Source organism: Capsicum annuum, chromosome 11 (assembly GCF_002878395.1).
Source record: "Capsicum annuum cultivar UCD-10X-F1 chromosome 11, UCD10Xv1.1, whole genome shotgun sequence".
Classification (NCBI taxonomy): Eukaryota; Viridiplantae; Streptophyta; class Magnoliopsida; order Solanales; family Solanaceae; genus Capsicum; species Capsicum annuum.
The window spans coordinates 180,098,035-180,108,940 of NC_061121.1; the positions used below are offsets into that span (position 1 = coordinate 180,098,035).

Sequence of the window (10,906 nt, forward strand, 5' to 3'; positions counted from 1 at the left end):
GGTGGATAAACACCCTCGTTCTAGGATTGAGGCTATGAACATGAATATGTAATTATGGTTTGATTATTTATTTATATGTTTATCAAGTATGTGGTTATTCTTACATTCTCGATTTTCTATTCTAAAGCATCCTTAACTTTACGATAAATATAATTCCAAAAATGAATTGATATTAGGAGAGAAGGGATGGAATAAAGAATGTAAGGAGTATGGGTCATGTCCTTAATCATTAGAGGATGATTTGCATTTAGAATAGAGATATACCTAAACACTCGACTTGGTGAATGGAGTTCGAAGATAGTAATGCATCCAAATTATAGACTCATATCACTGCTCAACAATGTGGTTGTGAGATTAATTTGGTTATACGAATTAGAGGATGACCATTCCCAAGTTATAATATCAACCTCACAAATCAATAATCACGATAAAAACCAACACCAACTTGAAACCATTGTTATGCATGAATGTGTAGTAAATGCCTCAACCCTCGAACTCTCCACATATTGTTTACAATTCAAACTTCATATCATTGTTATTTTTGTTACTTAGTTATAATTACAAGAGATCATACTTTTTTTACAAACTCATACTTATTTAACCTCATTCATAATGGTAGAATTGGATAATCTGCTAATCAGCAAGTCTTTGTGGGATCGATATTCATCTCATCAAAGTCACTTTACTACTTGGTTGACCACGTACACTTACGTGTGTTCTTAGGCACCACAAATTTTTGACGTCATTGTTGGAGACTTGAAACTTGGTAACCTTCTGATTTTTAGTTTTGCTATTTTATTTTCTAAGTTCTGATGACATAGTTTTAGCACTCAACTTACGATTATAGGTCTAAACCTCAAGTAAGCTAGAAAGGGGAAGGGATTTGGTTAAACCATATTATAAAACTAAGCGACACATGAATCAGTTAAGGAGAGAAGCAGCACTTTTTATCCCATCTTACAAGTTTAATAGGGCAAAGCCATTCCAGTAGTCATGGCTGAAGAAGAACCAATCCGTAGGATAATGCGCTATGAGTCAATCTCACTCACAACTAATGGTATCTATGCTATATGCAGATTAAAACCATAAGGTATATTTGAGATAAAGAAAAACTTGGTGCAATTATTACACAGTAGTAGGAAGTTTAGAGGCTTATTACATAAAGATCCACAGGTCTACCTACAGAATTTCTTGGAGATTAGTGACACTTTTATTCCCATTAGAGTCCCCATAGATTATATGAGGCTCACACTCTTCCCTCTCTCACTATTGGGGGAAGAAAAGAAATAGTTAAAGGCAGAAACTTTAAAATCCATCATAACTTGGGACAACTTGGCAAAAAAGTTCCTTGTCTGATTGTTTCCATCTAGGAAAACTGTGAGGTTGAAGAGTGAGATTTTGAGTTTCAAACAAAATCCATATGAGAATCTCTATCATGCATGAAAAAGATTCAAGTCTCTTCTCAGAGGTTGTCCGCATCACCAATAGACAAACAAGTATTAGCTTATACCTTTTTTGAATCTATTGACCATAAAATAAAAATGTCGCTAGATTTAGCTGTAGATGGTTATGATTTGGAGAGAATTTACAACGAGCTACACTTTTCTGAATCTAATTACACAAAGTAATCATGAATGGCAGTGTGATTTTTCCAGAAGTCCAATGAAGAAGCCTGAATGTATGATTAAGGTGGATAGTGTCATAGTTTTGGCTGCTCAGTTGGCATTCTTTCAAAACCAAATAATGACGTAGTTCTACAAGTTAAGCGTGAATCAACCTCAAGCCCAAGTTAATCCAATTCAGCATGCCCAAACTCCATGTGAAATTTGAGGAGTAGTGGTAACTCAGCATACTTATATGGAGTAAATCTAGAATCAGTAAATTTTATGGGAAATGAACAAAAGGGAAATCAAAACTATGATAATGCCTATAACCACTACTGTCAGAGTCAACCCAATTATTCACAAGGCAATAATTAGGCTCTAACTCATCAATTTCAGTAGTAGCAAGGCTTTTAGAATAATACTCAGGCTAGTAAATAGAGGATACTTCAAAAAGAACCTGACCAACCAAGAACAAATGGTTGTGGAAATCAAAAATCTTCAACTGTCTTATAAGAATTTGGAGACATGGTTGGAGCAATTAGCTCAAGACCATAACACAAGACCTCAAGGAGGTTTACCTAGTGATACAAAAAATCTAAAGTAAGTGATGGCAATAACCTTGAGGAGTGTTAGAGAGCTGATTGACAAACCTCTAAAGAAAAATCATGAGGTACATGCAGAGTTGGTCACATATAAATACGATGAGAAGTAAGTGGCAACCAAAGAAGTTGAAAATTTGAGAATGTTTGAGTACCCAAAAGCAAAGATAGATGAGCATAAACTAGAGATATCACCACCACTATTCCCTTAGAGGATTAAATAGCCTCTAGAGGATGTATGATTTAAGAAGTTCTTTAACATATTGGGAGAACTTCACATTAAGCTTTCTTTGTTCAATGTTTTGAGGTGATTGCCTAAGTATACTAAGTACTTAAAGTATTTTGTGACCAACAAGATGAAGTTGGAGGGGAATGCCTAAGTAATTAAAGGATTTGGTGACCAACAAGATGAAGTAGTGCAGTTCTATAGTCATGGGCGAGATGCTCATAAAGCTCAAGGACTTTGGGAGTTTCACCCTCCCTATAAAAATTGGTGAAAGTGATGTGGTCCATGTTTTGAGTGATTTTAGAGTGAGAAAAAATTTGATGCCCTTATCAGTATTTAATATCTTGGTTTGGAAAAAATAAGGCCATGTTCAGTAGTGCTCTAAATTGCGAACAGAAGAAGAGTGGTTCCTAAAGGAATCATAGAGGTTGTTCTCATTAAGGTTGGTAAGTTCATTATTCCTACTGACTTTATTATTCTTGATCATGATATAAATGATAGGGCACCAATCATACTGGGATGTTCATTCTTTGCAACTCGAGGAGCACTCATAGATGTAAGACAAGGTACTCTAAAATGAGATTAAATGATGAAGAGGTGGTCTTCAGAGTGTACAAAGCACTCAATACACCCTCACACTACAAAAACTTATGCATGATCACATGGATGGAAAAATATAAGTGTGGGGTAGAGGACTTCAAACATCAAATATCCTCTTTAGACTCTCTCATGGAGTTTCCCAAATTACCAATTAAGCCCAAAATTGAGAAATGTGAAGAGAAGCCTAAAAAGTAAGTGTAGTAAGAACTACAAACCTTGAGAATAACTACTCAAAAGGTAAGAAAAGAATAAGAAAATAGGAGGAAAAGAATGATATACTACAGTAAGAGTTATGATGTGAGTCTTGCCACAATGATAGATCAGGCGCTACTTGGGAGGTAACCCAAGTTAAGGTATTTGTTCTTACTTTTTCCTAGTTTTTCTTTAGTTCACCTTGGTTTTGTTTTTTTCTTATCTCAAAAGGTTAAAGAGAAGTATAAGTACTGCATATCTTATCTAAGGAGCATGCAAAAAACTGAGTGTGGGGTGCTTTGGACTTCTGTGATTATCATGATAGCTTAAGGAAGTATTTCTATCCTTACTTTTGATTTATACTTTAGGGACAAAGTGTGATTCTAAGTGTGGGGTGGAAATATTTCAATTGTTCTAGGTGAAGTGTTGCTATAGGATTTCTACTTTTGGTTATTTGTTTTCTAGTTTTTGATTAAGTATAAAACTTTACTAAAAGTTTTCATCCGTGTTTATTTTCAATTTTTTTTGTGTCTATTTAGTAGAAGCACACTTCAACCACCCTTAGGTTTTTCTTTTGGATTTTTCTTCAAAAGAGGGTCGTTTGAACCAGTATCCTTTTTTGAATTTTAGGAGTAATTTTAAAATTCTTTCTATTAGTAATAAATAAGATGTTCTTGCTAAGTTTTATGTATGATTACACGATGCAAGTTGGTGTTGAATGTGAAAGCATTTTGAATGAGTTAAATGACTATTTTTTAGACACCTAAGCTTATTTATATGACTCTTGTGCAATGTTGTCTTAATTCTAAAGTTTTGTTATTGCTTCGTTGAGAGCCTATAGAGAACCGACTTGATTTGAGCATGTGCATATGTGAGTGAGGTTTTTATTATATTTCTTAGCATATTGATGTTTAGAACTTGTCTCATGTGTATTCAAAGAGAAATAAAGAATGTTGGATTTAGGAGATGATATAGGCATTTATTTGATATCCATGTCTAATACTTCCTTTATCTATCCTTTCTGCATGATCTTAGTTAGCCACATTGAGCCTTTAGCCTATTATTTAATAGCCTCATGTGTAGCCTATTCCCTTTCTTTTTACTGACCGGAATTTGAGCCAAAACTCCTAAGAGCTTTAGTTGAAATATTGAGATGTTAAGGATTGTAAAATTGAGGAAAAAGGTGAAAGTGAGTTGCTTAAGAAAATAGCTATTGGTGTGCTAAAAACATGTATCTATTATGGGTGGGAGGAATATAATAAAAAGAAAAATAGATTAAAAGTGAATTATGTATTGATAGCAACTACTCCCTACTTAATATGCATGGACTAACTTAAAGAGATGGGGTAAAACAAAACAAAAGGGGAAAGATTAAAGTGGTGAAAAAATTATTTGGTTAAAAAGGAGCCAAATATAAAGTGTAGTGTATTAAAGTGCATAGGGAAGATAGTCACTATTACTGGCCAAAATAGTTTTAGCCATCTCTTAGCCTACATTACAATCTGAATTAGTGGAGTACTATACTAAGGTAAAGATTATGGTTCATCTAATGTGACATGTGAATTCTTTGTGAGAGTGAGTGAAATTTGATTCTTACACCCATTATTGTGATAAATTGCTAATAGTGAATGGATATGGGTGACTCTCTTATGGTGAGAGCGCATATTTGATGATAGTTAGGTGAATTTTATGATCTCTTTACTAAGTAATATGCATGAGTTTCACAAAATGCTAGAGTCAAGTTCTTGAGGTTAGGAAGTTTTGAGGTAGTGTTCATATGTTTTCAATTGGAATGTGACATGCTTGTTGTTGAACATACTATTCATGAAGTCATTGTAGTTCTAGATTTAGTGCCTTGGTTGTATTAGTATTATTAGAGTCTTTCTTGTATGATGCTTAATGTAAAGAGTTATTCGAGGACGAACAAGAATTTAAGTGTGGGGTGGTGATCTTAGGTGAATTCATACACCTAAGTGTCATTATTTATGCACGTTTAGCCTAGTTTTGAAGACTTCTTTATGTTCTTAATGACATTTTAAGGGTGTAATTGTGTATTTATGTGTTAATTGACATGTTTATAGTGTTTTAGGTGATTTTTAAATAAGTTAAGAATCAAAATGATCAAATAGAGCCTAGACGATAAAACTAGTGGTGCTAGCTTGAGCTATGCTTGTCCTAGTGTACTTTGATGAGTTCTATTATGTCGTATGAACTAATGCTTGTTATATGATGTTTAAGGAGTCCATTAGAAGTTTAAGGAGCAATATTGGTAAGCATGAAGAGATTAAAAAGAGTTGGAAAGTCCTATGCAATGCATGAGACATGAAGCTAAGGGAAGAGCCAACACCTTAATGAAAATTTGGAACTTAAAGCATAAGAGAGTGCCACGCTCTCTATCTTCCGCGATAAGGGTGTGGCGCGTTGAGATATTTTTGAGTGAATTTTTTCATCCTATTAGAAAAAGCACACTTGGATTCTATTATAAAAACTTTAGAATGACTTGGGAGAGAGAAAACAGACGAGGGAGGATCCAAATAGGTCTTTTCTTCTTTATATTATTTCTTTTGTAGTTTTTACTTATGAATTCCATTAGTGTGATTTTTTTGTAAAACTATAAGTGGTTGAACACCATCACTCTAGGGTTGAGGCTACAAAGATGAATGTGTAATTATGGTTTGGTTGTTGGTTTATATGTTTATCAAGTATGTGGTTATTCTTACAATTTTTGTTTACTATTCTAAAGCGTCATGAACTTTAGGATAAATATAAGTCCCAAAATGAATTGACCATATGAGTGGAGGGACAGAATGAAAGAATGCAAGGAGTGTGGATTGCGTAATTAATCCTAGATATTAATCATTAGTGGATGATTTTTGTTTATGATAGAGATGTACCTAAACACACCACTTGGTTAATGAAGCGAGAATATAGCTTAATGCATCAAAATTAAAAACTCACACTCACGCTCAGCGATGTAGTTGTGAGATTAATTTGGGAAGATAAATTAAAGGATGACCATTTTCTAAGTTATAATACAGACCCTGTAAATCAATAATAATTATAAGCACTAACTCATATAGAAACCTTACTTATGCATGAATATGAAGTAAATGCCTCAATCCTCGAACTCTCCACTGATCTTAGGTTGATTTATGCACCTAAGTCTCATTATCTTTGCTTGATTAGACTTGTTTTGAGGACTTTTTGTGTTCTTAATGAGTGATTAATGATATAATTGAGAGTATAAATTTTAAAATACTTGATTATAAATCATAAGTTGTGTTTCAGATAAGTTTGGAATTAATTTGGTTACTTAGAGTCTAGACGAGAAAAGTAGTGTTACTAGCTTGAGGTATGTATTGTTCTAGTTAAACTCGATAGATTCTAGTGTTTGTAATGAGCTCCTAAGGGTATGATTGTGTAATTATGAGTGGAATAAGTTTTTTATAGTATTTAATGTCCAATTTAAACAATCCAAGAGACAAAATAATAAGTTGAAGATCAAAAGGACAAAACTAGTATTCTTAGCTGAAGATTCTAGTTCATCGTCTTAGAATGTGTGTTGTTTTAACCTATAATCCGTTGTGTTTGATGATATAAAATTCTAGGTGAGTTGACAATTATGATATATGTATGATACTAAATCAGGAACTCAAGTACAAACATCACCGCAAAGCTTGGAATGGATGGACAAAAGCACGGGACAAGATTTGACAAAAATGGATGTTTTTGAGTCATTGGTGTGCCACGAACCATAGCCACCACGTTAGGTCCATGATAAGCCCTTGGGAGAATCATAAATGAAAAATTACAGTGTTTAACCATGATTATGGAATTCCATGTGCCCTAGGAACCTCGATATGGGCATGGCACGCTGCTATGTCAAAATCGGCAGCTTGTGTCCTCCAATAAATAGGACCCTTAAACATTATGCTACACACCTTAGAAGACCTTGAAACTTTGAGGGAGGATGAATAACACTTAAATTATGGTTTTTAATCCATTAATTTGGTTTTTTTATGGATTTTATCATGTATTCAATCATTTTAATTATGGTTATGTCCACGAGCGGCTAAACTCCCTTTTTCGGGGTTAAGGCAAAGAAAATGAGTACTATTGCTATGAATTGATTTGTTTTTGATTATTTATCATATTTGGTTGTTATTTATACTTGTTATTTCTATTTTAAGGATTATTAACACTTAGAATACATCCTTTGTCATCTTGTGAGCCCAGAAGGAGGAACAAGAGGATAGAATGTGGGGTAAATAGAATATGATTGTAATCTCCTACAGAATGAAGTTATAATTTGCATTTAGGATAGTCATATACCTAAGTGCACTATTTGTTTCACTTACGGGATGAAATATAAATGCATTAAACTTAGTTGCCACATCCTCGCTCAATGATGTAGTTGTGGTTCTAAGTTAAATAGGTGATTAGAGGCTTAGGAGATCATAATCATAATATTAACCCCATGAACCAAAAACCAAGATAATTAACCTAACCAATGATGTTCTATAACATAGTATGTGTTCACAATGCCTTAACCATGGGTTCCTCCAATTTATTATCCAAGAACCTTTACTTTTCTGCATTATTTACTTTACTTTTAGTTTATAATGCTCAAACTCTTTTGATTACCTTTGCACCAATTTAATCTCAATAGTTAAACATGAATTAGACAGTTGTTAACACAAGTCCTTGAGGGCTCGATACTTGGCTTCTAAAAGGCCACCTTACTACTTGGTGGGACCATTCATTGCGTGTGTTCTTAGGCACAATAATTTTTGGCATTGTTTCCCGGAACTTGTAATTTTTCAACTGCTTTAGTTTTAGTTTTACTTTTTGGATTTCTTTTGTGCTTTTTACTTGGTATTGGTTTTGAATTTGTAGGCACATGTTAATAGACTAGTAAGCCTTTCAAGGGATAGGGAGTTGGTTGAACCAGACCTAGAGCCCAAACAACGCTTTCACTAAAGGAGGAGAGAAGAAGTCCTTCTCTACTACATCCCACAAATCAATTAAGAACAAGATATTCCTGCTCCCATGGCTGAGGATCCATCAGCCTGTAGGTCAATTCATGAAGTGGCAATCCCATTTGAAACTAATGTGATCTTTGCCATTCAAAAACTAGCTCCAAGAGGTAGATTTGACTAAAACAGAGTTTTTGTGTAGCAATGGACAGTTTACCGAGCTTTAACATAAAACTCTACAAGTCCATTTGCAAAAATTTTTGGAGATCCCTATGAGTGTGTCAAATGATTATGTAAGGCTGACACTCTTCCCGTTTTCACTATTGGGGAAAGCAAAGAAGTGATTGAAGGCTGAGCCGGCAGGTTTAATCACAACTTTGATAACTTAGTTTGGATGTTCCTCATCTCTTTCTTTCCATCTGGAAGACTGCAAAATTTTGCAGTGAATTTGCTTAGTATTCTATGTCTCGAGCCGGGGGTCTATCGGAAATAGCCTTTCTACTTCTTTAGAAGTAGAGGTATAGACTGTGTACATCTTACCCTTCCCAGAACTCACTATATGGGAATACACTGGGTTTGTTGTTGTTGTTGTTGTTGAGATTTTGAGCTTCAAGTAGAGGTCAGGTGAGAACCTATATTATGCTTAGGAGAGGATCAAAGCTCTTCTTTGGGACTGTCCACATCATCTGTAGTCCAATGAGGTACTAGCTCACACCTTTGTTGAGGCACTTGACCATAACACAAAAATTTTGCTAGATTCAGTTGCAGGTGGTCAAGCATTGAAAAAGACATATGATGAGCTATGCACCTTGTTGAATTGGATTACAACAGGAAATTTGGATTGGCATGGTGATGCCTCAAAAATCTTAATGAAAAAGGTTGCAGGCATGATTGAAGTTGAAAATATTACAACCTTAGCCCCCCAACTATCAGCTCTGTAGAACCAAATAATAATACAACTCAGCAAGCTGGGTGTGCAGCAGTCTCAGGCCCAGGAGAATGTAGTGTAGCAGACTCCATCAAGGTGTGAGGTTTGTGGAAATAGTGGCCACTCTGTTGATATGTGTGGTGCAAATCCTGAGTCATTTAATTTTGTGGGCTATGCTCAAAGGCCAAATTATGGTAATGCCTACAACCAAAAATGGCAAACTTAGGCACCAAATTATTCGTGGAATAATAATCATCAATATCAGTAGCAGCAAAATACACAGGCGCATAACATAGAGAAAATGTTAAAGAAGATCATGGCCACCCAAGAAAAGATGGTTGTTGAACTAAAAAATTAGCAAGTACTTTAGAACAGTCAGAGATTCAGTTGGGCAATTGAAATAGGAACAAAATACTAGGCCTCAAGGTGGTTTTCCAAGTGATAATAAACCTCCTAAACAAGAAATAGCAATCACATTGAGGGGTGGTAAAGAGTTTATTGACAGACCTCTAAAGACAAATAAGGAGGTAGATGTAGAGTTTATTCCTCAACCAATTGCAGACGAAGCTACTGATTATTCGGGAAAGTCGGAGTACGTGAAAATAAAAGTTGTTGAAAAGGAGAGACCACCACCAACATTTCCATAGAGGCTGAGAAAACAAAATGAATATGCATTCTTCAAGAAGTTCTTTGACATGTTCAACTTAGCCAAAGGTGTAGCAATTGATGAGAATCTTACTACAAACCTCCTATAATAAACAGCTAAATCCAAGAAGCTCTGAATATTGGTTGGAGTCGTGGGTCTAGGCCACTTCTTAACCATCATAACTTTTTATGGATCCATGATGATCCCTTCACTAGAAACAACATGACTATGAAAAGTAACAGATTAAACCAAAATTTACACTTCAAAAACTTAGCATACAAAAGCTGATTGTTTAGGGTCTACGACAAAATACAGAGGGCATGATCCACTTCACACTTCAAATATACAAAAATATCATCTATAAACACAATCATGAACGATTCCAAAAAACTAAAGAAATACTCGATTCATGAGATCCATAAATGTCATTGGGGCATTGGTCAACCCAAAAGACATGACCAAGAACTAAAAATGTCTATATCAGGTATGGAAGGCAGTCTTAGTGATATCCTCCTCTCTAATATTTAACTAATGATAACCCAACAGAAGAACAATCTTTGAGAAATACTTAGCACCTGAAGTTGGTTAAATAGATCATCGACCCTAGGAAGAGGGTACTTTTCTTTACCGTTGCCTTGTTCAACTGGCGGTAATCAATACACATCCAAAGAGAACCATCCTTCTTATGTACAAAAAAAATGAGAGCACCCTACAGAGACACACTAGGGTAGACAAAACCATTGTAATAAAGATCTTTCAACTGCTTCTTAATTTCCTTCAACTCAACTGGAGCCATTCTATAAGGAGGGTTAGGGAGAGGACGAGTGTTCGAAAGAAGATTAATCCCAAACTCAATTTCCCTATCAGGAGGGATGCCCAAAAGATTGCTAGGGAAACCTTAGGAAATTAACTAACCACGGGAAAAGATTAGAAGGAAGGGCCCTCCAAGTTAGAATCCTTAACCTGGACCAAATGATAAAAACACCCCTTGGAAACCAATTTTCAGGCTCTAAGATATGATATGAACCTTTCCTTAGGCACTAGAGAACTCTCTGTCTTATTAGGGAATTTGAAAATGACCTTACGAGTCTGACAGTCTAAAGAGACATAAAAAAAATGCAACCAATCCATCCCT

General features: G+C 35.0%; 1 non-coding gene across 1 annotated transcript; it reads right to left on the reverse strand.

The window, feature by feature from the left end:
- Positions 1-1,380: 1,380 nt before the first annotated feature.
- On the reverse strand, positions 1,381-1,487 carry LOC124889124. The gene has a single exon (XR_007047740.1). It is a non-coding gene; the product is annotated as a small nucleolar RNA R71 (small nucleolar RNA).
- Between the last annotated feature and the right edge of the window lie 9,419 nt (positions 1,488-10,906).